General features: G+C 38.5%; 1 protein-coding gene across 4 annotated transcripts in view; it reads right to left on the bottom strand.

Annotated features, from left to right (window-relative positions):
• Positions 1–23,421, bottom strand: part of PCCA (propionyl-CoA carboxylase subunit alpha) — a 281,260-nt gene that overhangs the window by 211,675 nt on the left and 46,164 nt on the right. The gene's annotated exons all lie outside the window — the stretch shown is intronic.

Raw genomic sequence — 23,421 nt, 5'->3', positions numbered from 1 at the left:
GCACTCTTCTGTGGGCTTATGAATATGTGGCAAACCAGCCAACTCACTGCCAGGCCTCTCAGCACTGCAGGAAATGACTGAACAGTTCCAACACAGCTTTAGACAAAACAACTGATACTAAAACTTTTCCTCTGTCTTTTACCACATTAGCTATGGATAATTAAACCCAATTTTGGTGTCCTCATTCGAGCCAAGAGACTTGAATCTGCATGTAACACCAGCTTAACATGAGCAGCTCCAAGAGACAAGGAGGTATTGCCATGAACAAAAACACAGCCATCAAGAACCTTACCTTTTCTCTTTCAGGATCACTTGGTGAGAGGGGTTTCTTCCACTCACACCACACTGAGGTGGCAAAACACACTTCCAGTGTCCAGCTGCTTCCAGGTACAAAAGGCCCTATAATTATCTTACCACACAGAAACAATGGCAGTAATGCAGGCTTTGTGCTGCTTTATTCTCTGGTACCTGAAATGGTTAGTTGTAGGAAAATGTTTACTGTTTCTGAGAAATAAATGGCTGAGAGGATGGAGAGATCTCAGGAGCAATTGTAGCTCCTCTATGGTATTGAAAATACACTTTCATACTTAAACACAGCTGGTTTTAAATAAGCTCATGAAATTAACAGAAGCCAAACAGTCATACAGCCATGAGATCCTACATTCTCAAATTCAGATTTACAGCTGATGTTTTCAAGAGTGTCCTAACTCAGGTGTTACTTCAGTAATAGTAACAGTAGTCTGTTTGAGAGAAAAAGGCTTAACCCCAGCTGGCTCAGAGACTGCAGTCTGTAAGGAGCAATTCCAGAAACAACTAAACCAATCCAGCTGCTTTTCCCCAATTTTCTCCTTCCTCTCCTGCACATCCTTTCCCACAGTCCTATCCATCCACCTTCTCCAGGGCAGGCTTTGGTACTCCTCAGTTGAGCTAACTGACCAACATGGTAGACAAGAGCCAAGGGTGTTTTTTTTTAAAGTTTTAACTCAAGAAAATAATGGAAAAAATTATCTACACAGAGAAGCTTGATGGGCACTGGAAAAAGAACCACATAAGTTGTTGAAACACAAGTGGGAACAAGAACCTTCCTCTGAGGGATGGCACATACTCAAACTTCTGGTGTGCAAGAGGGAGACTGCATGCTGCCATATTGACCTACTTCTACATTGAAGTCAGCATTTGTGTTTTAAGGTTTAAAATAAAGTATGTTGTTACTCCTCTGAAGAGCACCATTTGAATCACAGAATGACTGAATTCTGAAGCAAAGCACTTGCTTGAACCAGCTCTTTGACTTGTGCTGTCAAGTAGTGCAATAACTTAATGGCAGAAGAGAAGAAGCAGCAAGATTGTGTTGCAGCAAGATCAGCAAGTGTTGTAACAGCTTAACACATTTATGAACCTATTGGTGAATGAGGTTATGAAGAAAGGTCCACAGAAAAGAACTCCAGTAGAAACTGTTATCATAGCTCTGGTTTTCAAAGGGGTCTTGTCCAACTCCTCAAGTTTTATTCACAGGAAAAACTGGCAAAGGTTTCCATTAAATACTTGCATGCAGCCAATTAATTCTTTCACTGATTGTAATGGGGAACAACTGCCTTAATCTGCCTTCTTGACACACAGTCAAGGACACAGATCATTGTGAAGGAAGAGAAGAAACAGTATCATAAAATCATAGAATTGGCTGGGTTGGAAGGGACCTCAGAGATCATCAAGTCCAACCCTTGATCCACTACTGCTGCAGTTACCAGACCATGGCACTGAGTGCCACATCCAGTCTCTTTTTAAATATCTCCAGGGATGGAGAATCCACCACTTCCCGGGGCAGCCCATTCCAATGTCTGATCACCCTCTCAGTAAAGAAATTCTTTCTAATGTCCAACCTAAACCTCCCCCGGCACAACTTGAGACCGTGCCCTCTTGTCTTGCTGAGAGTTGCCTGGGAAAAGAGACCAACCCCCCCCTGGCTACCCCCTCCTTTCAGGGAGTTGTAGAGAGTGATGAGGTCTCCCTGAGCCCACGCTGTTCCTGATACAGGCCAGGATGCCATTGGCCTTCTTGGCTACCTGGGCACACTGTTGGCTCATGTTCAGTAGCCTGGTAATCAGAGTTGCAGAAAAATTGGAATCTTCCGCACATGTGGTCTCTCATCTACAGCAGGGACCCACAGCTCACGGGAAGGAAACAGAGCTGTACATGCTGCTGCCTGCAGCCACAGCCAAAGCAGAGCAGATAAGCAGCACAGCTCAGGGATGACTAGAATAGCTGGGCTCAAAAACTAAGTCGTACAGGCTAAAGGCAGGGCTGAGAAGAGCTGGCAGTGAAAAGAACGTTCAGAGATTGAAACAACATAGAAAATAATCAAGTAAAAGAGAAAAATCCAGTGGAAGTGGCCAGATGAAACATCCAAGCTTCAGGAGTTCTAACGGGGGGGAGGAAAGAAAAAAAAAAAAGGCATACTGACATCTGTTAAAAGAGATGCAGACTTAAGAGATCACCTCACGTTACAGAAACAGTCCATCCCAAACTGGGAATGAAGCCTCCTAGGAAATATACTAAGTATAAGAAGCATCCACTCAATAACCTAGTAAATACTGAACTGGTAAAATATTCTATAAAACACAATGTGGTGGTCATGAAACAACGTCCTAAAACTTTCTTCTAGACTCACAGAAACAATCTGTCTGCCCTAACAACTGAACTCCATTGCTGCTATCCTGAAGGCTCAGAATAAAGAATACATACAGGAGTGGACAGTGATCTGTCCAGGCATCAACCTGTAAATTGAGTACTAATTGATAATTTAATTCTATGCAGGCTTGTAAGCTGGAAAATGTTTGAAACAGCAGCATACCAAGGTATAGTCACGGATAGCCAAAAGTAACCATTCTCCAGCAGTTCAGCAAACATGAGTTTCTCCAGCATTTTTCAGAATGAAATAAGCACAACTTTTGAAGCCAGAAGATCTTAAGAATATGCACACATATGTACACACACAAGAGATAAAAGACAGAGGAACATCCTTCACTAGAACAGGTATTTTAAAAATGAGCCATTCTGAAGAAAAGGAAACTACAGCCTCCTGTATAGGCTGATGACAGAATAGCATAAAATCCTTCAGGTGAATACAGTGTGTGCTGTAAGCAGATAGCTAAGTATGCCAGATAGGGAAGGGCTGCAGCATCCTACTTTTCTCTGACTACACCTACCTTTGGCTTCTGTAGTTCTTCCTGGAAGTCTGACTTTTGTTTGAGAGTTTGGAAAATAGATGGAATATTTCAGTCATGTTAAGCAGCAGGCAGGCAGACTGTGTTATCAACTAGCCTGGGAAGAAGTGGAACTGGCAACTGGAAAAATGCAACTTGCTAGAGAAAGGAGGTGGTGAAGAACTGCTGCCCAGCCTGCCAGACATCAGTGGCTGCTCCCAGTTCTACTTCAAAATAAAAACTTACTCTTACTTAGCTCCAACACAGACTGCATTTTAGAAGCCAGGCCCAACACATAAGCAATGTCACCACCTGTGACACTATGCTGTGCCATTTAAAGCGTCTTAACTCCCTGTCTCAAACAGGGGTCCAAACCATAAGAGAAAGTGATACATTGGAAGTACTTCTTCAGAAAGGGAAAAATTAGCAGAATTAAAAAGCCTTACCTGAAATTGAACACTGTTGCAGGAAGTTTGTCCCACTTAAATTACAGAACACTAAAACAGTTTCACAACCACAGCTTATGAAAAGCCTCGGTGGTGAGGTGAGAGTTATTGGGGAAAAGGGGAGAGGAACGTGGTATCAGTTTTCCTGTATACTTGTGTATATTTAGTAATTTTTTCCTTTTTATCGTTATTGTTTCCAACCCATAAGTCTCTCTCCCTTATTCTCTCTCCTTTCTTTATCAGGGAGGGGAGGGGGATTAATAGAGAGCACCTCACATTTGGTTTAATTGCCAGGCCAGCATTAAACTATGACAATTAATCAGTTGCCAGAAAAACTTGGACTATATTTAAGTTCTACCCATATTACCAAACTTTTGAAGGACCAAGTGAAAACAGGCCTCATCCAAGCCCCAAATATGCCTTTGCTAAAACAAGCTAAGAATAGAACACAGGTACTGCATATATCTATGTATCACATGGAAAGAAATAGGCATGCTTTTCAAAATGCATTGTATGCATATTCAGGAGTGGAGAGAGATAAATCTATCTGTTCAACCATTCTGAAGCCCAGCTTAAACGAAAGGCACAATTGCTTAACCCAGTATAAACACAATCTAAGGCTACTTAACTCCACACCATCCCAAAAAAGCATGTACCTCTCAGAAAAGGTGTCTGACCTCTTAAATAAACACCACACAAAGGGTAAGCGTGCCTGCACTGATTTAATTCTGCACTTCAAAAATAGTAAGTTTCATTAACCGAACATTTCTTAGTGTATATTTTACTTCTAAGTTGAAAGAAACGGTATTCAGCTTTCAGGTCATATCTTTGCAAGCGAAAAGTAGCACAGAAGCAGTTTTTTCCAAGGACTCAAAGCTACAAGACACTGAGAGAGGAAAAAAACCAAACTCCTCAGGCTTTACGCTTGTAAGTTTTCCCTTTGAATCTCATCATCAAGCTGAAGTTTTATGTGATAATCTCACTTTAAAACAGTCCAAAGCTTTTACATGAGCTACATACTATTTTGTGTCTTTGTCCAGAACTTCAATGCAGTATCAAGTTGTCCAAGTTTAGAAGCATTTCTGAAATACATACGATAAAATTTGAACATACAGTAGTTTGCATGACATGCCACTGACAACGATGATCTGCTTTGTCACCAATAAAATATTACACACACACCACCCAAAGCACAGGAACTCAGCCCAGCTGTGTTGCAAAAAGTCTCGAGTATTCATCTGGATCAGTAGTAATGAATCCTCAGAAAATTTAGGGAAGAAACAAAAGCAACTTAAGAGTTTTCTCTGGATGGTTTCCGTATTGCTTTTCTTCACTTCATGGCATTGAAACCACCCTCGATTTTTACATGATAAAAGAAATCTGTGGAACTAATCCTAAAAACCTCTTTCTGTTTCCTTGCTTAACACCTCCAGGCGACAGAAAAGACAAAATGCTTCATTTGCATCCTTAAACATTAGAAACTCCGAATAAGCCTTTTCAGCTGCAAATGTTATTGCATCTACATTTCCAGAAGAGAAAGAAGGTTAAACAGCCTGCTCAGGTTTATGTTAACTCATCTCTTTTTAGCACCGTGAGCAGCACAAAGAGCAGAGAATGTGGAAGCTTAACAGCCCAACCTCTTTCTTCATTACGTTCAATTAGATCCTTGAAATGGATATAGCTGCTGATTACACGAAGATAAAGAGAAGAAATCAGGTATGCACAAAGGAAACAGCAAACACTAACAAGTGTCTTAGTCTTCCCAATCATCCAGTCTCATGAAGACCATTTCATTTTTCATGCAACACAAAAAACTTCTATTAGTTGCGTGGCCACACAAGGTTTTTGCCCGATGTAAAAGCAACATGTGTTTAATCATTACTACAAACTCTTCGTTTAAAGTGTAATGTTCCAGTGTTGCACAAAGCCAATCTGAACACGTGTGCAAGGTAGGAAAGATTCTGTGCTTGATGTGCCCCATCAGTTAATAAATTTGAGCCACAAATAGCCAGACAACACTATTAAGCTAAATCCTGTCAGAATGCTATTAAGTACAATTTGTCAAAAGTACTAGGCTTCCTAAATGATTTTTTTTATTAGATTTCAATATATATGGTATTCTTCATTTGTTTGGAGTGTGAAAAAAGCACTTGGATAAACTTTATTGAATTCAGTAGATAAAGCTAAGAGCACTTCATTTTCAAGGCCATTTGGTTTCCCATCTGGAAGAAAAGTCTTCAGCTTGGCAGACAACACCCCATGAGGTGTTTAACACAAAATATACATTAGATGAAAACCAGGCACTCAGAGAAAAAGCAGGACAGAGAGAGAAACAGGGGAGCATCATCCTCTTGGGCAATAGAATACCTCACACTACCAAGGACATACATAAAACTTTGCACCAAAGTTCAGGAGGGAAGACAAATTGCATAACACACAGTTCAAAAACCTGAATGTTAGAGCAAATTAAGAAAATGCATGGGCACAAGACATTCTTTATACTGCCATGCTATTTCTCTTGTCCTAAAGATGCATGCAAAGCTTTGCAAATGAATGAGATACTTTAGGTTCCGTATTTCAAGGGAGAGAAAAAAAAAAAAAAAGACATGAGAATACATTTAGAAGTCAACAAATCAACAAAATGAAAAATGAACACTGTGTTACTGAGATGTTACAATGAGCTTACAATCAAAGGATATTAATTGTACATCTACAACAAAACCCTTAGTAATAAATCAATAACTGAAAAGAAAAAATCCTTGTTGAAATAAATGTTTTCCCAGATATTTTACCATGTTTTTAAGTGACCATTACATTTATACTGCATATCCAGAACCCAAATTTAAACTTAAGATGACTGTCTAGGCTCAGACCACCCTGAATTTACTGATGTGTTAAGATCAGGAACCCGGATACCCAGGAGGGTAAGCAACCCTAAAACCATCTTCCTAATAACCACTTTGCATATTGAGAACTGGAGTTGAACAAAGCACACAACTATACTAAAAAAGGTTATTTCTCACAGACTCTAAAAGACAAACACACTGAGCAAACAGCACTTCATAAAAATAATAGTGTTAAGCTCACTGGCCTGACCAACTTCTATCATGGGCTCCTGTTTCCCACCTGGTGGGTGTAGTTTAGGATCCTCCAGGGCCTTAGATGAAGGCCACTAAGTTATCCCTGTCATATAGCTGCTACAGGTAATGGAAGACAAGATAGTATTTCTTCAGTGGATGTAGTCATCCTCTAACATAATTCATAGAGACTGTTCTGAAGACCTTCAGAGAGAGTTAAAAAATATGCCAGGAACTACACGAGAAGATGCAGAGCACACCAGTGAGAACTGGTCACTTAAAACAGGAAGCATCTGTACCTTGTAAACTGGAGTTACTCTTCCTCCAAGAGAGTCATTACACAGCACTAGATTTCATTTCTGACATGCAATAAACAGCATCATGTGGTGAATAAATTTATTCATAAATAACTATCCATCAATCAAATTAATAAACATTAGTTAAGATCTAAACAAGCATTAAATCAAGCATACCAACAACAACAAAAAAAAATACATGTGCACACATGTGCTTGGGCTGGCTTGTGGGTTAGGTTGTTCCCCCTGCCCTCACTCCCTCACCAATCAGGTTTAAGACACTAAACCAACACAGTCTTCCAAAGCCATTACATACTGACCATGCAGTTACTGAAAAATCACACAAGTAAAGGAAGGATGGGATTGTGGCAACAGTTCATTGAATCATACAACAGTTTTGGTTGGATACAACCTTTAAGATCATCAAGTCTAACGGTTAACCTAGCACTGCCAAGTCCATCACGTAATCACATCCCTAAGCACCACTTGTACACACCCTTTAAATACCTCCAAGGATGGGGACTCCACCATTTCCCTGGGCAGCCTGTTCCAATGCTTGCCAACCCTTTTGCTGAAAATTTTTTTCCTAATAACAAATCTAAACTTCTCCTGGTAGAACTTGAAGTCATTTCTTCTCATCCTATCACTTGTTACTAGGGAGAAGAAACCAGCACCCACCTCACTACAACCTCCCTTTAAGTAGTTGTATAAAGTGGAGAGGGTGCAGAAAAGTGCAACAAGGCTTCTTATGGGTCTGGAGACTGTGGCTTGTAAAAGACTGAAAGAACTGGGGCTGTTCAGCCTGGAGACAAGGAGGCTGAGGGGAGACCCTATCATGCTGTAAAATTAGCTGAAAGGAGGTTGTGAGGTGAAGCGTTGGTCTCTTCTCCCTAGTGACTGGCAATAGGACAAGAGGAAGTGTGTTCAAGTTGTGCCAGGGGAGGTTCAGATTGGATATTAGGAAAAATTTCTTCACTGAAAGAGGGGTGAAACACTGGAACAGGTTGCCCAGAGAGGTGGTGGAGTTGCTGTCCCTGAGGGTATACAAAAAACACGTAAACATGGTGCTCCAGGAGATGATTTAGTAGTTACAGTGGTATAGGGCTGATGGTTGGACTTGATGATCTTGAAGGTCCTTTCCAACCATGGTGATCCTGTCAGGTCTCCCTCTCAGCCTCCTTTTCTCCAGACCAGATCTAAACTCCTCCTGTCTGTCACACCACAAGCAGCATCTGTGAAGCCATCAGTTTAAAAACAGCAGCTAAAAGCTGAAGGGGTAAAAGATGCTTAGAGGATTTTACAGAACAATCCGAAGACTAACAGTGGCAGTAGTGACAACCACCAACAAACACACTGTCACATATAAGGGGGAACGCAGGGGAAAGTGTGCAGAAAAGGTATAGGCAAGAATTAAATGAGGCAGGATGACTGAAATTACATCTGTGATCAGAGATGCCTGTGGAAAAGATTCACAGACAGTCAAGAACTGGGGTTTTATAGAGATAGTGCCATGGCAATGGCAATGAGATGACCAACACAGGAGGTGGCTGCTATCTATAACAGCAATAGATGCTGGAAGGAGGTGGTTAAACACAAATGGGTCACTCAGAGAAGCTGTGGAGTCTCCATCCTTGAAGATATTCCAAACTCAACTGGACATGGCCTCCAGCAACCTGTGGCAGTTGATCCTACTTTGAGAAAGGGTCTAGGCATCCAGATATCCCCTCCAAACTCATCTACACTATGGCCCTAACTCAAGAATTTCAGGAGGATTATCATCTCTAGACAGGTGAGGAGGACTGCAGCAACCAATAGCATAAAAAAACCTGGCACAATTCTTCTGTTAAAAAGAATAATAAGTCCACCTTAGGTTTTCTGAGATAAAGGAATATAGCTCTTCCTAACAAATCTCGCAGCATCTTTTTTTTAAAGAGAAAGTAGAACCTGGCCATACTGGTCTTTCTTCCCTAATAACTGGCAGTGCTACTGTCCAGCAATTTTTTTCTACCTCTAACTGAAGTATACTCATCCATTAGTTTTGCACACAAAAGTAATACCTGTTAGACCAATTAAACAGTTTTAAAACAAACACAAAAATCCCATCCAAAGGTTCTCATCTCTGAAAGACAAGCTCATCTGATTATATTAGGCACCCACAGGAAGGGAAGACACAGACACTGGTGGAGCCAAGGAGGGTCAGAGAGAACTCCCTACAGCAGCACCAATACAGAAGCTCTTCAGAGAAGCAGCTACAGTCTGAGGGATGGAGGATGGTAATGTAGTATTTCTGTGGTATGTCCTCTCATCAGGTGAGTAAGCACTAGTGTAAATCTGGGATAATGACAGAGCTATAGTAAAGTACTTCACAAAACCGTGTGAAGTACTACTCCCATGTCTTTCAGTATTTATCTGTTAGGAATTCTACTAATGGACATTTTTACAGAAAATGTTTGTTCAAATCTTACAGTTCCTTGGAGAACACTGTGGACTAATTACCCTGTAATGAAAGATAACTAGTTCTTACAGATGCCCACTGAGAGAAGTCCAATACATGACTTGTAAGGAAATTAAAAATTCATTTATTTCCTTCTCCCCTTTGGAAAGTGTTTTGCTGCATTTTCTAACAACCAAGCCTTTGGTACTTACATAGCTGTTCCTCCAATTTATATTTGTGTTCAACTTACATGAAGTTTATCTTAGATATTATGGGCAGAAATGTGTATGATTATGTTGCCCTCTTAAATACGGATGTTCAAATAAAATTAAGCAAAAAGGCTCAGGTGCTTTTGTAGCCAAACTTAATGGAAAAATATTACTCCTCAGTATCTTTAAATAAGATGACTTGTGTATACAAATTCATCTTTTCCAAAGCTGTGTTCTCACTTCTACATATTCTTGCATTAATCAAAGAAGCATATTTGGCACTTTGCCTTCAGTTTAAAAACAACTACATGCGATCATAACTATCACTTAATTATAAAAGTTACAACTATTCTAAAAGTATGTGTATATTACACTGCTAAACTTCTTGGCTAGCATGAGGAAATAACAGTGGAATTGGGTATATTTATTTATCAAAATGTGATGAAATAGTGGTATTACAACACTCGGTGCTACAGGTTTGGGGATAGCAGCCTCTCACTATCTCAGTGAGATAAATAAAACAAGTTCCATAATGTGTATCAACGTGTAGTGTAAGAGAGAATTTGTAGACACTTACAACAAAGCAATGCATAAGATCCCCTTGGGACCCTGCTCCCTAGAAAACACAACCAGTCCGAGTTCAGGATAAGGTACTGTGACCAAAATATCTATTTCTGAATACCACCACCTCTGGAGCTGAAAGAAATTCCTCCAGAGGCTAAGGGTGGAACAGCTTTTTGTAACAGAACCAAGTTCCTCCCTCCCCCTCCCAACAGATGGGCCTGAGAGTTGGACAGTCTGGCTTCACTTGTGCTATAAAGTAATTAGACAAACAAATCTGGATCCTGTAAATAAGCACATGTTTGAAATTAAGCATGCTTAAACAGTTGCAGGATGAGGGCCTAAAATTCAAAATTGTAGCCTGCAAAGTAAATTAGCCTATTAAATGCTTGCAGTCTGAAAATTCACATTTCTTTCTTTTCCAAGGTCCCCATGGGAATGGTAAGTGGGGAGAGAAATTTGAATAAAACAAGAGCCCAGTCAGCTTTTTCTTTTAATGTAAACTGATGCTTCAGAAGTGTTTAAGACTGCAAATAAGTTCACATCACCCTAAAAATTTTTTCCTATTTTAGTACATAACCTAAGTTATACTAAAATGGTGAAACGCTGGTGAAACGCAACAGAAATTCCAGAAGCTCATCCTGTAATTTGCTGGGCTTGAATCACTTGGAAATTCTTAGCAAACTGGATTTTCACTTGTGAGCTGGATGTTGAAAAGTGTGTGCTACTAGATCATATCCCTAATAAAGCTACAGGAAAAAAACCTTATTTGCAAAATATACTTTGAGAAATTAGCAATGAAAAGCAACACTGGTTATATACAAAAGGCTGCATTTTCTAAAAGTTACTTCATAACTAAATCTATCCAGAGCAACAGATGCACCAAGAACAATCCCCTGGACTGAGACAAATTGCCTTAAACACACCTTTTCAGAATCCACCACTTCACTCACCACCTACCACCTGCACCCTACAAGAGAGGCAATGAAACAAGGAGAAACCACAACATTAGTAACCAAGAACCACATCACAGGATGCTGCTGCAGCAACTCTGACATACTGCAACTCTCAAAAGCCAGATTTTACAGTCTCAAAATCCCTTCAGCATCCTCATAGTCACCTGCTAACAATAACAGGCAGCAGGCAAGAGGCTTGATCTGACAAGCTTAGCCAAAGAAGGAATGAATAGGAATTTTAATTGCCAACAGCTAGAAGTGCTGTACCATGATAACCAAGTCATGCATGTTTCACCAAAAAAGAGCTGATCTCTAGGCTTTTCATTTTTCACACCTAGCCCATTGCATTCTGCTGGTGCTAGCACTTATTTCTCTTTCTGGATTACTTTTAAGGTTACTCTAGATGACTACCTTAATAGTCCCAGCACTTCAGATGGAAAACACATGACCAGAGCCAACAAGGTATCTTTCAGCAGGTGAAAGGTGGTAGAAACTTGCTCTAAATCAGAGATTTTACAAGATTCAGAGCTATAGATGAATAACATTTCTGCATCAGCAGAGAACCTCCCCCAAGCCCCATCTTTAAGGCACTAGTTGCATCTTCACTGAAACTTGACATGCAAGAAGTCTTGAATGGATTCAAAGGAAGAATGATATTCTAAATGTAAAGGACTAGCATGACAAAGCTTTAAAACTCACCCTTTCTAGTGGGAAATACTTGATTTTAAATATGGTGCTGTGACAACATCTCTACACCCCCTGTTAAAATTCAGTCTCTGAATTTTAGTCTCTGTATGGTTTTTTTGAATACAAAAACACAACCTGAAGAGTATCTATGAGCCTCTCTGTGTAACTGTCAGTCACCATCTCCCCAGCAAATCAGGAATTAAAAAAAATAAATCAAAACTGAATGAATGTTGACAAGAGAGCCAGAAATACCAGCTATGCAGAAGATTAATCTGACGGGAGATATTCACATAAAAAACACAGTTTATGAATTAGAGCCGATGCTTAAAACAGACATTTTTTTGGAAGAATGAACAAATACCTTGTTTCCAAGATTTTCAGTACAGAAAACAAATGCAGAAATAAGGAACTCATTTACTCATATCTGGAATAAATAATCTTTCACTCTGAATAAAAATACAATCCAAAAGAATTCAAAAATATTATGTATAGAAAGGGGAAATTCCAAAAATGCAGAAACCAGGAACAATGGGCTCAATCTTTCCCAGGAAACTATGCCCTCTAATTTTAAGAGCTGCAATCCAGATACAAGGGTCCCAATTCTGTAGTTTTTGTGAATTAAGTTCAAAATCTTACCCTTTAAAAAACAAAATAAAAGCTACATTAAGTATTCTCTCAAGCTTATATTGCAATATTTAAAAAGTTAGTCAAAAAGTTCCTACCCTTTATTGTTCACATTTTAAACATTTCTGATGAAAAAATTACTGTAAATGAAGCACACAAGATTTTCCACTGGAGAAGATTGGCAGGTAACTTAGACAAGAGGAGAGACAAATGCCCTTAATCTTTGAATTTGCTTTGCCTGACCACAAGGACTGTTTGCATTTCTCCATTCTCAAAAGAATGGTGGGGGCTAAGATTTTTTTGGTGGGTGCAGAGATTAAGGTTTCCCCATTTAGAGCCCCAGGCTTTTCTGTCCTGTTTATTTTTAGCTTACTCCTTTTTATTTTCCTTCAGATGCTAAGAGAATTGGAAGGAAAAGGAAAAGGCAGAATCCAGCTTTTCATTACACACGTGCATATGACATCTAGCACAACAGGGATTTAGTGAGCATAATTAGGCTCTTTGGATTCTGCTCTAATACAGATAAAGTCAGACATTAGCAATACTGTAATTAGATTTACTGTACTCTGCAACACCCACCATTAAAACTTAAAGTAAAAAAAGTGTCATTTTAAGTGGTGAACAGTCAAAAAATGAGATAGATGTTACCATCTCGTTGTTTCTCTCTTTGCTCCTTCAAGCAAATTTCTCTTGTCCAGCTCCAGTACTCTTTTCATTGGTTTCTTTTTCTTCAGTATCACATCAGAAAACATGTACAAACTTCATGCACAGAGTAAATCTCTTCATTGCAGATGTATGAATGGGGTTCATGCAAAAGTTCTTGTTCTTTACAAAATTAGAACTATATTCGCTCTAGACATCTTAAGCTGCTCTTCCAATGTAGTTTATTTCAACCAGTTTATGTAAAGCATATATGTTTTTATAGGTATTTGACACTTCTGCTGTCTTATCATTAGTCAGCCTATTGTGTCTTTTCATTAATAAACTGAACACATTTGTGAAAGCACAGCTTCTCTTTCACTCACTCATATGGAGACCCAATTCCACAACAATATTAGAATGCACTGTTTTAATCCCTGAAGAAATGCTAATTTGAGAACCCTTAATGTATTAAACATTTCTCTCAATCTGAATAGATAATTTACATATAATCACATGCCTCTGTAATCCATAGGTAAGTATATGGATCTCCACACATGCTTTCAAATTTTAAAGTTTTAAAAGTTACATGGAGAATTAAGACTTTTAACTATTGCACAGAATCAACAGTATTGTCCAGCAAATGCCAGATGTCTTAGTAAAAGTTACAGTATATACACAGCTCAGACTTTTTTTTTTCCATCACCACGACACATTTGAGCAGGGTTTCAAAATCCCCTGGAGATCACACTAGATCCTTGTTTTACAAAAGTGTCTCCATTGCTGGCCATTAGTAGCAGGTAACGTAGCTCAATGCTCAATTCCTCTAGAGCAAGCAATTCAAAAAAGCAACAAGACTTGCCAACTGCTCGAAGGCTCACAGCATTTCCATTCCTGCCTAGGAAAAAATCACAGTTATTTTCTATTCTTTAAAAGATAACTGCTTTAAAGTCCACCCTGAGGTGGACTTTACCAGAACTTGGGGACTATTTCATGACACATGTTCAGGTTTCTGTAGTTTGCAACTGCACAGCACAGCTGATCAATTTCAGGTTTTGGATAATTAACATAAAGTTAAAATGATACTGGTGGTTTTGAGAGTAACCTTCAGAATGTGGTTCAATATGAATGCAAAACTTGAGGCTACAAGACAGTAACAAAGGCCAAACTCCAGATATCTTCTCATTCATGGGAATGCAGGTCAAGACATATCTCATAATCATACTGGAGAGTGACTGATCAAAAATTCACTTTAAGGCCTTAACATCATTTTCTTTCACTCATTTTAACAATGGCATTCAGCTATCTAATAACTACCTAGCTTATGCTGTTGCCAAGTTCCATCTCCACATCAGCTCCCCTAACTTATCCCTCTGGTATCATTTCTGTTCAAACATTTTACAAAGTTTTGTCATTCCTAGAATGGAAACCAATCATCAGATTTTACTGTGCTATACTAGAGCAAGATGCTTGTATCTTACACTAGAAACTTCTTAGGAGGGAATTATATTTTGAAGAGAACAAAATTTTATCATTCAACAAGGCTCCCTTTTCCCTTGCTACTTTTTAGATGCAGTTGCAAGATTACAGTATTTTTATAGAACTGTACACGGAGGCTGTTGTGTCACTACATGACATTAAGAATACCTGGCACTACAAATATTTAATTAATGGAGTCACACATTCTGGAGGAAACCATTCCTGCACTGAGTGACAATGCAGACTTTACAGAAGTTGCTGGACTGAAATCTTAACACATACGGACAAGAACTTTGTGTGTAGAGAAATATGGAGTCACTTTGGTTATTTTTTGATTACTCTTCTGCTGCTCTTCACCTGGCTTTGTTTGTCCACTAATTTCCTAGTCTAATCAGGAAAAAAACAACCACACCTACAACAACCAGAAAACAGACTCAAGAGGGTAAGACAACATTTGGGTTCAACCGCAGGAGGAAGAGGTCTTGAAGTCCCTATGATTAACACTTTTTCCACAGAAATGTGGCACAATGCTACACAATACAAAGTAGAGTAGACTCCAGTTAATGCATGAGCATAGTGTAGATACTTTATCCTTACTATTTCAGTAATTCAAATTGTAAATTCAAAGAAAAATAGTTTGGTTGCTTTCTGGCACTCCAAGCTAAAAAAAAAATAGCCTGTAGTTATGTAGTAATACTACTTCCATGGATACAATACCTGCACTTTATACTTTTAAGCTGTGCACCTTTTTTGTGTGTGTGCTGTGAGGTATGCAGTGTGTCAGAGTTTTATCTTTTATTTTTTAAACTAAGGCAAGTGTTTCAGCATTAAGTATTTGACACTAGAAGAACAGATATTGCACTTAACATTTAAGCTACATTCAAGATAAAAACCACTCACGAAAGTAACAGGCAAATCACCAGAAATAAGCAGAGCAAAAACACTCTAGGAAACCAAATACAAATTTATTTTCAAGAGAATCTTTAGTTTCTTGCCGTAGGAGTTGTTTGAACCTCCCATCCCTTTAATTGTAGAGGCTACTTAAGAAATTCCATGTCAGTCAGGACCAACACTGTAATACAGCTATAGAAGTCCACTTTCAAAATTCTTGAAAACCTATTTAAGGATATCGCTAGGGGGTAAATTAAAGCTCTATGCCTTAGGAAGCTAATAATTTGAAAAATGTACAGGGGCTGTGAACTCTGAAGTTATCAAGCCCTGAAATGACTGGAAAAGTGTTTTGTATAGTTGGAAGTAACTAAATACAAAAAAGTTCCTGTGAAAAATGTACAACTACAATATTTATGATATGTTGTTTAGTGGGTTAGCATAGGATGTGTAACAAAATCTAATGGATAATACGTGAATTTTTCATCATACACATACCTATGTATACAAATAGGTAAAGTGGTGAGGCAGAGCTAACCTATGACAGAGGAACTCAGTGTCCTTTATCCACTTTTCATAAACACAATTACTTGAATATGCCTTGGTCAAATTCTAAATCTCCTTGACTCTCCACTCCACGCATTGCTTGCACAAGCATTTCTCTAAACATCTGTAAAATGCTGGAACTTTGTGTACAAAATTAAGAGAAAGAATAGCCATAAGACTGTTTCAACTATTATTTAAGAAGAGGTGAAAGTGTTTCACACTGCAGCTAGAGGACTCAAATATGAAATCCAAACAGAAGGCAAGCTGTGAGAGTAGTTAGGTATTAGAACAGGCTGCATAGGGAGGTGGTGGGATCACCATCCCTCCAAGTATTAAAAAAACAGTGTAGATGAAGCACTTCAAGACATGCTTTAGTGGGCTTGGTGATACAGATATTGATTCATTATTATTTTATTGGAGGGGGTTGTTGACAGTTGGACGCTGTGTTCTGTGATTCTGTGTCATGGTAAGCATTAAAGCATAAATATGCCTTTACCATTCTAATGAAGAAGTTACCTGTATTACAGTTCTCTTTCCCACACCTACCTGCGAGTATCTCAAGCTTTTTGAGAGAATAAAGAACAACCAAGTCCTAACCACAAGACTAAGTGCCTGACACAAGCTTATCCACAAAAAAAATGCCTCTATTTTCACACTTTTCTATTGTGAGCCAGGACACCTTTCTTGGCTAATAAAAAAATAAAAAGGTCTTCCCAGCAACATTAATAAATACGTCACCAGCTGTTATCTCAAACCATTAGTTGTTGTCTAGTCACAGTCTCCATCAACTGAGGTTCTAAATTACCACTTCAGATTCATTCTGTGTTAGCACAATGCTAAAGGCAGCTCCCTACCCAGACAACCCAAGAAGTAGCTCTTTTGCAAATTAACAATAGGAATTCCAAAATTGACCAAGGCAGCTATGAAAATATTTCTAGCGTGTGAAAAATATTCAAATTACTTTCTGCAAACATTCTCATTTAAGCATATGCACCTAATGTTCAGATAGGCTAATAAAAGGGTTTACAAGTTCTTACACAATGAACTGGCAGGTTTTATTCACAAGAATGTTCTGGAATATCTTTTGCTGGTTTTCCTCCATTCTAAATGTTTAATGCATTCCCCATCCCCAAACTGTATAATAAGTAGCTTGAATATAAACAGTGTTCACAATACCTCAGAGAGAGAGTGGGAAAGAGTAAGCACCAGCACTCTTTTGCTAAAGTTCTGAAGAACATGTCACAGTGATCCTAACAGGCATCTGGAATAAAAATGCTTAGTTGTCTGCGTACATATGTAAATTTAGCAATACCTATCCTTTCAGACAGAAAATATATGCAGGACTTACACTGTGAAATTTCCTTTGCAGAAAGTTTCTGCAGTGTTCTGTAAACAGCCTGAGCAGCTATAGCAAGAGTATTGCTCCATCAAGAGTGATATGATAAATTATATCATCACTTAACTAAATATCATTTAGTTAATCCTTGTTTTATTATCAAATTAAACCGTTGCCGTGTGAAACCATCAGTTTCACCCCAAAAGCCAGCAACCTTCATCTCAGTTGCCAACCACAATGCTATTACATCCCAACACAAATATTTGCCATTACAGCAAAGAACCACACACTTTCTTCAAGCTGTCATAGGAGGCAGAAGAAAGTAAAACAGGGCAAGAGCAAATATTGAGATCCATGTCATAACCTCATAGCAGAAAACTGTACACCACGTAAGGTAATTTGTCTCCAGGACCCATTGCACAAGTATTTCTTCCCTGTACCACCTCTGAGTAAGTAACCTGGTTGGGATGTCTCTCTCATAGTAAGAGAAGGCCTGCCAAGAGAGAAATTTTGAGAATGACTGTAAAGGGAGTTACAAAGAAAGAGGTGTTTGGTAGCAAAACCTACCTGAAGCAACCTTTCTAGACATCATCTTTGCATTTTCCTGTTGCTCCATGCATTACTAATCAGTGACCCACTGGAAACCTCAGCACCCATTGAAAAGCCTGGCAGGGTATTTGGCTTTCAATTCTTTTACTCAGTTTATTCCCAACACAAGTATATTCATCAGGCTTAGAAACAACTCTTGAACAAGGGCAGCCACTCAGCAGTGAAATGTAAATTACTGACATGTGCTAAAACCTGGACTTGCCACTGCTAATGAGCACATTAAAGGAAAAAAGCTCACTAGATATTACTGCAACCTTTTCACTTAACCCTGTGTGTACTGAAAGCCATTATTTAGTATCAATTAAAGAAACCATCTCTAAACAGTGAGATGTGTATGCTGATTGTGTATGTTCAGGTGTATGCCTCCTACACAATTCTCATGTAAATATTATGAAGATGGACAAATGTGCAAAACACCCAGTCAGGAATGGGTACATTCTGACAGAGGCCTTATTTTTAACATAAATTTCATAGAACTGCCCAAGATGTCATTAAAAAAAAAAAACATGCACACATCCTAATGTACATAAATTGCCAAGTTTACAAAATTAATGGTGTCAAATCTTAGGTGACCAAAGAAAACATTTGATGCAAACAAGCCCCAAGAATAGGAAGACAACTTGTAGCAATTTTTTCCTCCCTGTTTTGTTTGCATTGGGATGCAGTGAAAAATCTTCTCCAAACAGTAGTGGACTGTACAGTTACAAAAAAACAGTAATTTTGCCTAGACAGCATCTGTGCAGTTAAAAAAAAAAAAACACCAAATCACTCCAAGTTTCACAGGTTTTAATAATCCAGACAAGCATACTGCAAGAAGCAACTGTAAATTTACATGCTGGAAAATGGGGAGAGAATGTTTGGTGAAAACCACCACACACACACACACCCCCCTATCCCCTATTGTAATTTGGAAGATTAAGGAAATCAAAGATTTTATTTAAAGATTATTTGGTTAAATTCTTTAAGTGCTTGGATTAAGTAACATTTTTGTTAAGCATATAGAGATGGCACACAGAACTGATTTTCAAAACCTAAAATAGATAGCTAAATCAGCCTAAATTAAGTACATAAATCCCTCTCAGGAAGGTTTCTTTCAAATACTAATTCAGCTATAAACAGAAATAGGCTGTCAACTTCAGCTGCTTATTTTTTCCTCCTATTCCCTATACCTTACTCCCAGGCTACCATCTCTGAGTATGCCTCTTATTTCAAGCCAGGTAAAAAACTCCTTTACTTGACTCTGCCAGAATCATCTGCATTAGCTTAAAGACTTGAACGGGGGAGTTGGGAGCATGGGAGGAGGATGGATTTAAGCAAAAATAATTTTAGCAGAACAGGGCTACAAAGTGACCACACAGACAGTTATCCCAGCAGATCCAAGGAGGGCAATAACCTCTCCTGGGAACAGACACAGCAAGAAGCCCCTGGGAGCAGTCATCTCCTCTTCTGCCAGCTTGGCCAGAGTCAGAACAGCAGCCTCACCACAGGCGAGTAACCTCATCTTCAGGAGCTGAAGACATTGGTTGACATTCAGGGAGAAGTGAGAAACAGTTGCTAGGTTCTACACAAAATACATTAACTTTAAGGAATCGATTTTAATATTTGTGTTTCTGGAATATAGTTGCCTTGATTGTTGAAGGCAACATAACTACCAAGTATTATAATTATTTTCAAAAAAAACATACCAGTACCAACTCTAGCAGGAACTATTCAGTCGACCCAGTACTCTAAGTTATCCGATGTGTTATTGATCACTGTCATTCAGTCTGAAATATAAGTGATTAAAACATGCTGTGCAAACAGACAAAGTTTATTTGTAGGCCAGCTTTGAAACAGAATTGAAGACAAAATGAAAAGGCAAATGCATACATAATGAGTAGGAAATCTTTTAGAGTTCCAGGGAATTAGTTATAAGATTTACAAAAGAGATGACTGAGCACAATGAGGCAGCTGCAGGTACCTTATTAAATTCTTATTCTTACCTGGGAGTCATCATTCCTGTTGCCCTGGCTAAGGGCTTTCATTGACAAACCAAGAAAGTTGCTATCCAATAGTGCTTATGTTGGTATGAATTAATAGATTTTTGTTTGAGCATTTCTCCTATGAGTAAAGTATGAGAGAGCTGTTCATCCTAGGGAAGGCTCAGAGGGATCTCACCAATGCATATAAATACCCAAAAGGAGAATGCAAAGAGGACAGAGCCAGGATCTTCTCAGTGGTGACCAGTGACAGGACCAGAGGCAATGGGCACAGTATAAAATACAGGAGGTTCCCTCTGAACATCCAGAAACACTTTTTTTTTTTAATGTGAGAGTGGGCCAAGCACTGACACAGGCTAACAAGGGAGGTTGTATCCATTCCTGGAGACTTTTAAAAGCTATCTGGGCTGTCTAGGCAACCAGCTCTGGGCAGCCCTGCTTAAGCTTTGGACCAGATGACCTCCAGAGGTCCCTTCCAACCTCAGCCCTTCAGTGATTCTGTATTTGCTAACTAAAGCAGAAACCAAGTCCAACTGCATTATGTATTCCACAGCCATATGGTAGAAATATGTATCCAGCCTGAAGACATTGTAACAAAGTAGCACATATTAACTGAACAGCTAGGAAGTCATCAAGTGACATTAAACAGCTTAAATACTGCAAAAACCTTCTTTAGTTCTGACATGTCCAAATATAGCTTGCCCTGTATCCTTTACAGCTTCTATTGTTGCTATAACTGGTGGATCTATGCCAACAGTAAAAAATAAAATGGAACTTCTCATATTTCAATGCACTTTCAGTAACTGTATCTGGCATATTAACAGTGATGCTCTCAACATGCAGAGGTGGAACAGTCTCATAGACCCTGGGAAACAATTACCCCAGAGAGGCTAGAAAAAAAATCTTCTCCCTAGCAAGCAATTTTGAAGCAAGTGAATCCTGTGGTATACTGAATAAAGAAGTAGGTTAAGTCTTTTTAGTGTATAAAACTATTCAAAGTATTTGAGAACTTGACATTGTTGAAGAAACAGAACATACTGTACAGGAATTAAAAGCCTATAAAAAACTTTTAATCACAACAGATACAACAATGTAAAAGGAACACAACAACAGCATAAAATAAACCCTAACTTTGCATAACTAAGTTCTAATAAATCGACAAAATTTTAAGTACTAACTTAGAGAAAATATTTGAAATTGCAGTCAGAATACACACTGGGAAAAAGAAGCCTCCCCCAAAAGTCTGCCCAGTCCAGGATAATAGGTCAACTTTAGAAGCAAGTTAATCAAAAGCCTTTCAGCTAACACCTTTTTCCACAGCTTATGCAGAAATCACTCAAATGCCTTTGAAAGAGTTACCAGTCATGACCCTCCCTTCATGAAGTTCATTCCTGGTCTGAGCAGATCCACTTGGGGTCAAGTAACAAAATCTGATCTAAAAGTGTCAGAATGTCAGACATTAATCCCCTAAAACTCAAACCAGAAAAGCCAACTAAAGTGTGTCTATTAGGAATGAAGAGCATCTTCAATCTTAGTCACTAAAACAGCTGCAGACACAAATACATAGTATCAGTCATCACTACACAAGAGTCTTCAAGCTAAACACTTCAACTAAATAAACTTTTATGCTTCCCTCGAAAGTAATTATCTCCTAGCCTTAGGATGAAAGACATTTAGCAAATTCATACCCCTCCTCATGTAACATCACTTCTAATAAGAAAAGCCCCTTGTGTGTGAAAATACAGCATGTGTTCAGAAGACATTCTTCTTGGCTAGTAGAGAGCAACTTCAGTCAACAGATTTTGGTTGATAACTTGCTGAAATTAGTTTTCAACTACACAAATGAACAGAGGATAAAATAAAATTGTGAGAGGGGAAAATGGTTCTATAACATGCATCAGCGCTTCAATATATTTCAACTCTGTAGTAGCACACCTACCATGGAGGCAGTAGGAATATATAGAAATCCCTAGGGTATTCATGAACTACTCAACAGATCATCCATTAGTATAAAAACACATTATTTCTTAAAATACAGACATAAAACATAAGTTGTTATTTTTAAGGAAGTGTTGATTTTGTTGAATTATAAGATGAAGCTTCAATTTTGTCACAAAAGTAAATTACAATCCACACAGCAACAGAAGTTGTGGCTTCAAAGACATCTCATGTCTTAACTGCTCAGGTCTAATCCAACTCCACTGGTATCAGTGGGACATTTAGTTTATTTTGGAACCATAGAAGGACATTACATTTGTGAGGTTATCACACTAGCTTACATCAATGATACTGGAATAGGACAAAATTTAAAAGAAAACACCTAAGCTCAGAGTGGACAGTTCACCATAACCAGACAATCAACAGCAGAACAAAAAGGCAGAAAGTGAATGGAAACAAATATTACCAACATAAAAATATAATTACATAACATTACATTTTGCAAGCCTTCCATTACCACAATACCAAAAACCACAGGTATACACGGCTAATAAAACCACAACTGTGCAAACTAAGAAGGTTTTATGCTCACAACGAGAACAGCAACAATGGAAGAAAGAGAACAGAATGAAGCATTTCAGAAGCAACACACAGGATTCCTGTGAGCTGAGAATAAGTGCTACTGCATTGACACTGCTTGTCAAGAAATAAGGGATCTTTACAAATCAGGATTCCACACATCCATTCATCTGCAGAACCACACACCCCAAGAAGTGTGCTAAAGTGATGCTGTTGAAGGATGCTGTTAAAATTTCCTTATGGGAAATATTACATGACTTATGATAGTCCAGACAGGCAAAAAACACTGATACGTTCTTGAACCATACACACAGCATTAAATCATTCCAGAAGTCCTGCAAGCCTACAGTTCATCCACTGAAAAATCTCAAGTTGCCAGACACTACTTAAATCAAGAGATTTTGTGTTTAAAGATTCTACTTAGAACAGCTGCACATGTTAAAGCTTTTAACCTAGGCCACTTCAAAAATATGTAGCTTTAAAAAAAACTTTAAAACAAAGGTTTACTTTAAGGGGAAGACATACAGGAGAGGAAAAAAAACCCAACACACACACACACAAGCATTAAGATTATGAAGTTAAGTAAACGACTCAAATGGAGGGAGAGTATTTTTGTTACAATTCACAAAAAATCTTTGTTAAAACACTACCCTGTGTCTTTAAAAACACACACATAGGTATACAAATAACTGCAGATACACCCTTGATACTTAAGGGGTTTTTTGTAAGTTCAGACATAAGCCTGCACTTGAAAAAAGTTCTCTAGATATATACAGCAGTTGCCAAAGATTACGATTTGGAAGTTGCAATAGAAAAGTGGCATTAATTTTTTCCACAGCATAAGCAATCTTAAATAGGACACTAAAGAAAAACATAAGCCACCATATGCTTTTAGCAAAGGCCTATACAGTTTCCTACAGCACAGTAATTCCACCCCC

The sequence above is a fragment of the Heliangelus exortis genome, chromosome 1, assembly GCF_036169615.1.
Source record: "Heliangelus exortis chromosome 1, bHelExo1.hap1, whole genome shotgun sequence".
NCBI classification, from domain to species: Eukaryota; Metazoa; Chordata; class Aves; order Apodiformes; family Trochilidae; genus Heliangelus; species Heliangelus exortis.
This window is presented reverse-complemented; position numbering and strand designations above follow the sequence as displayed.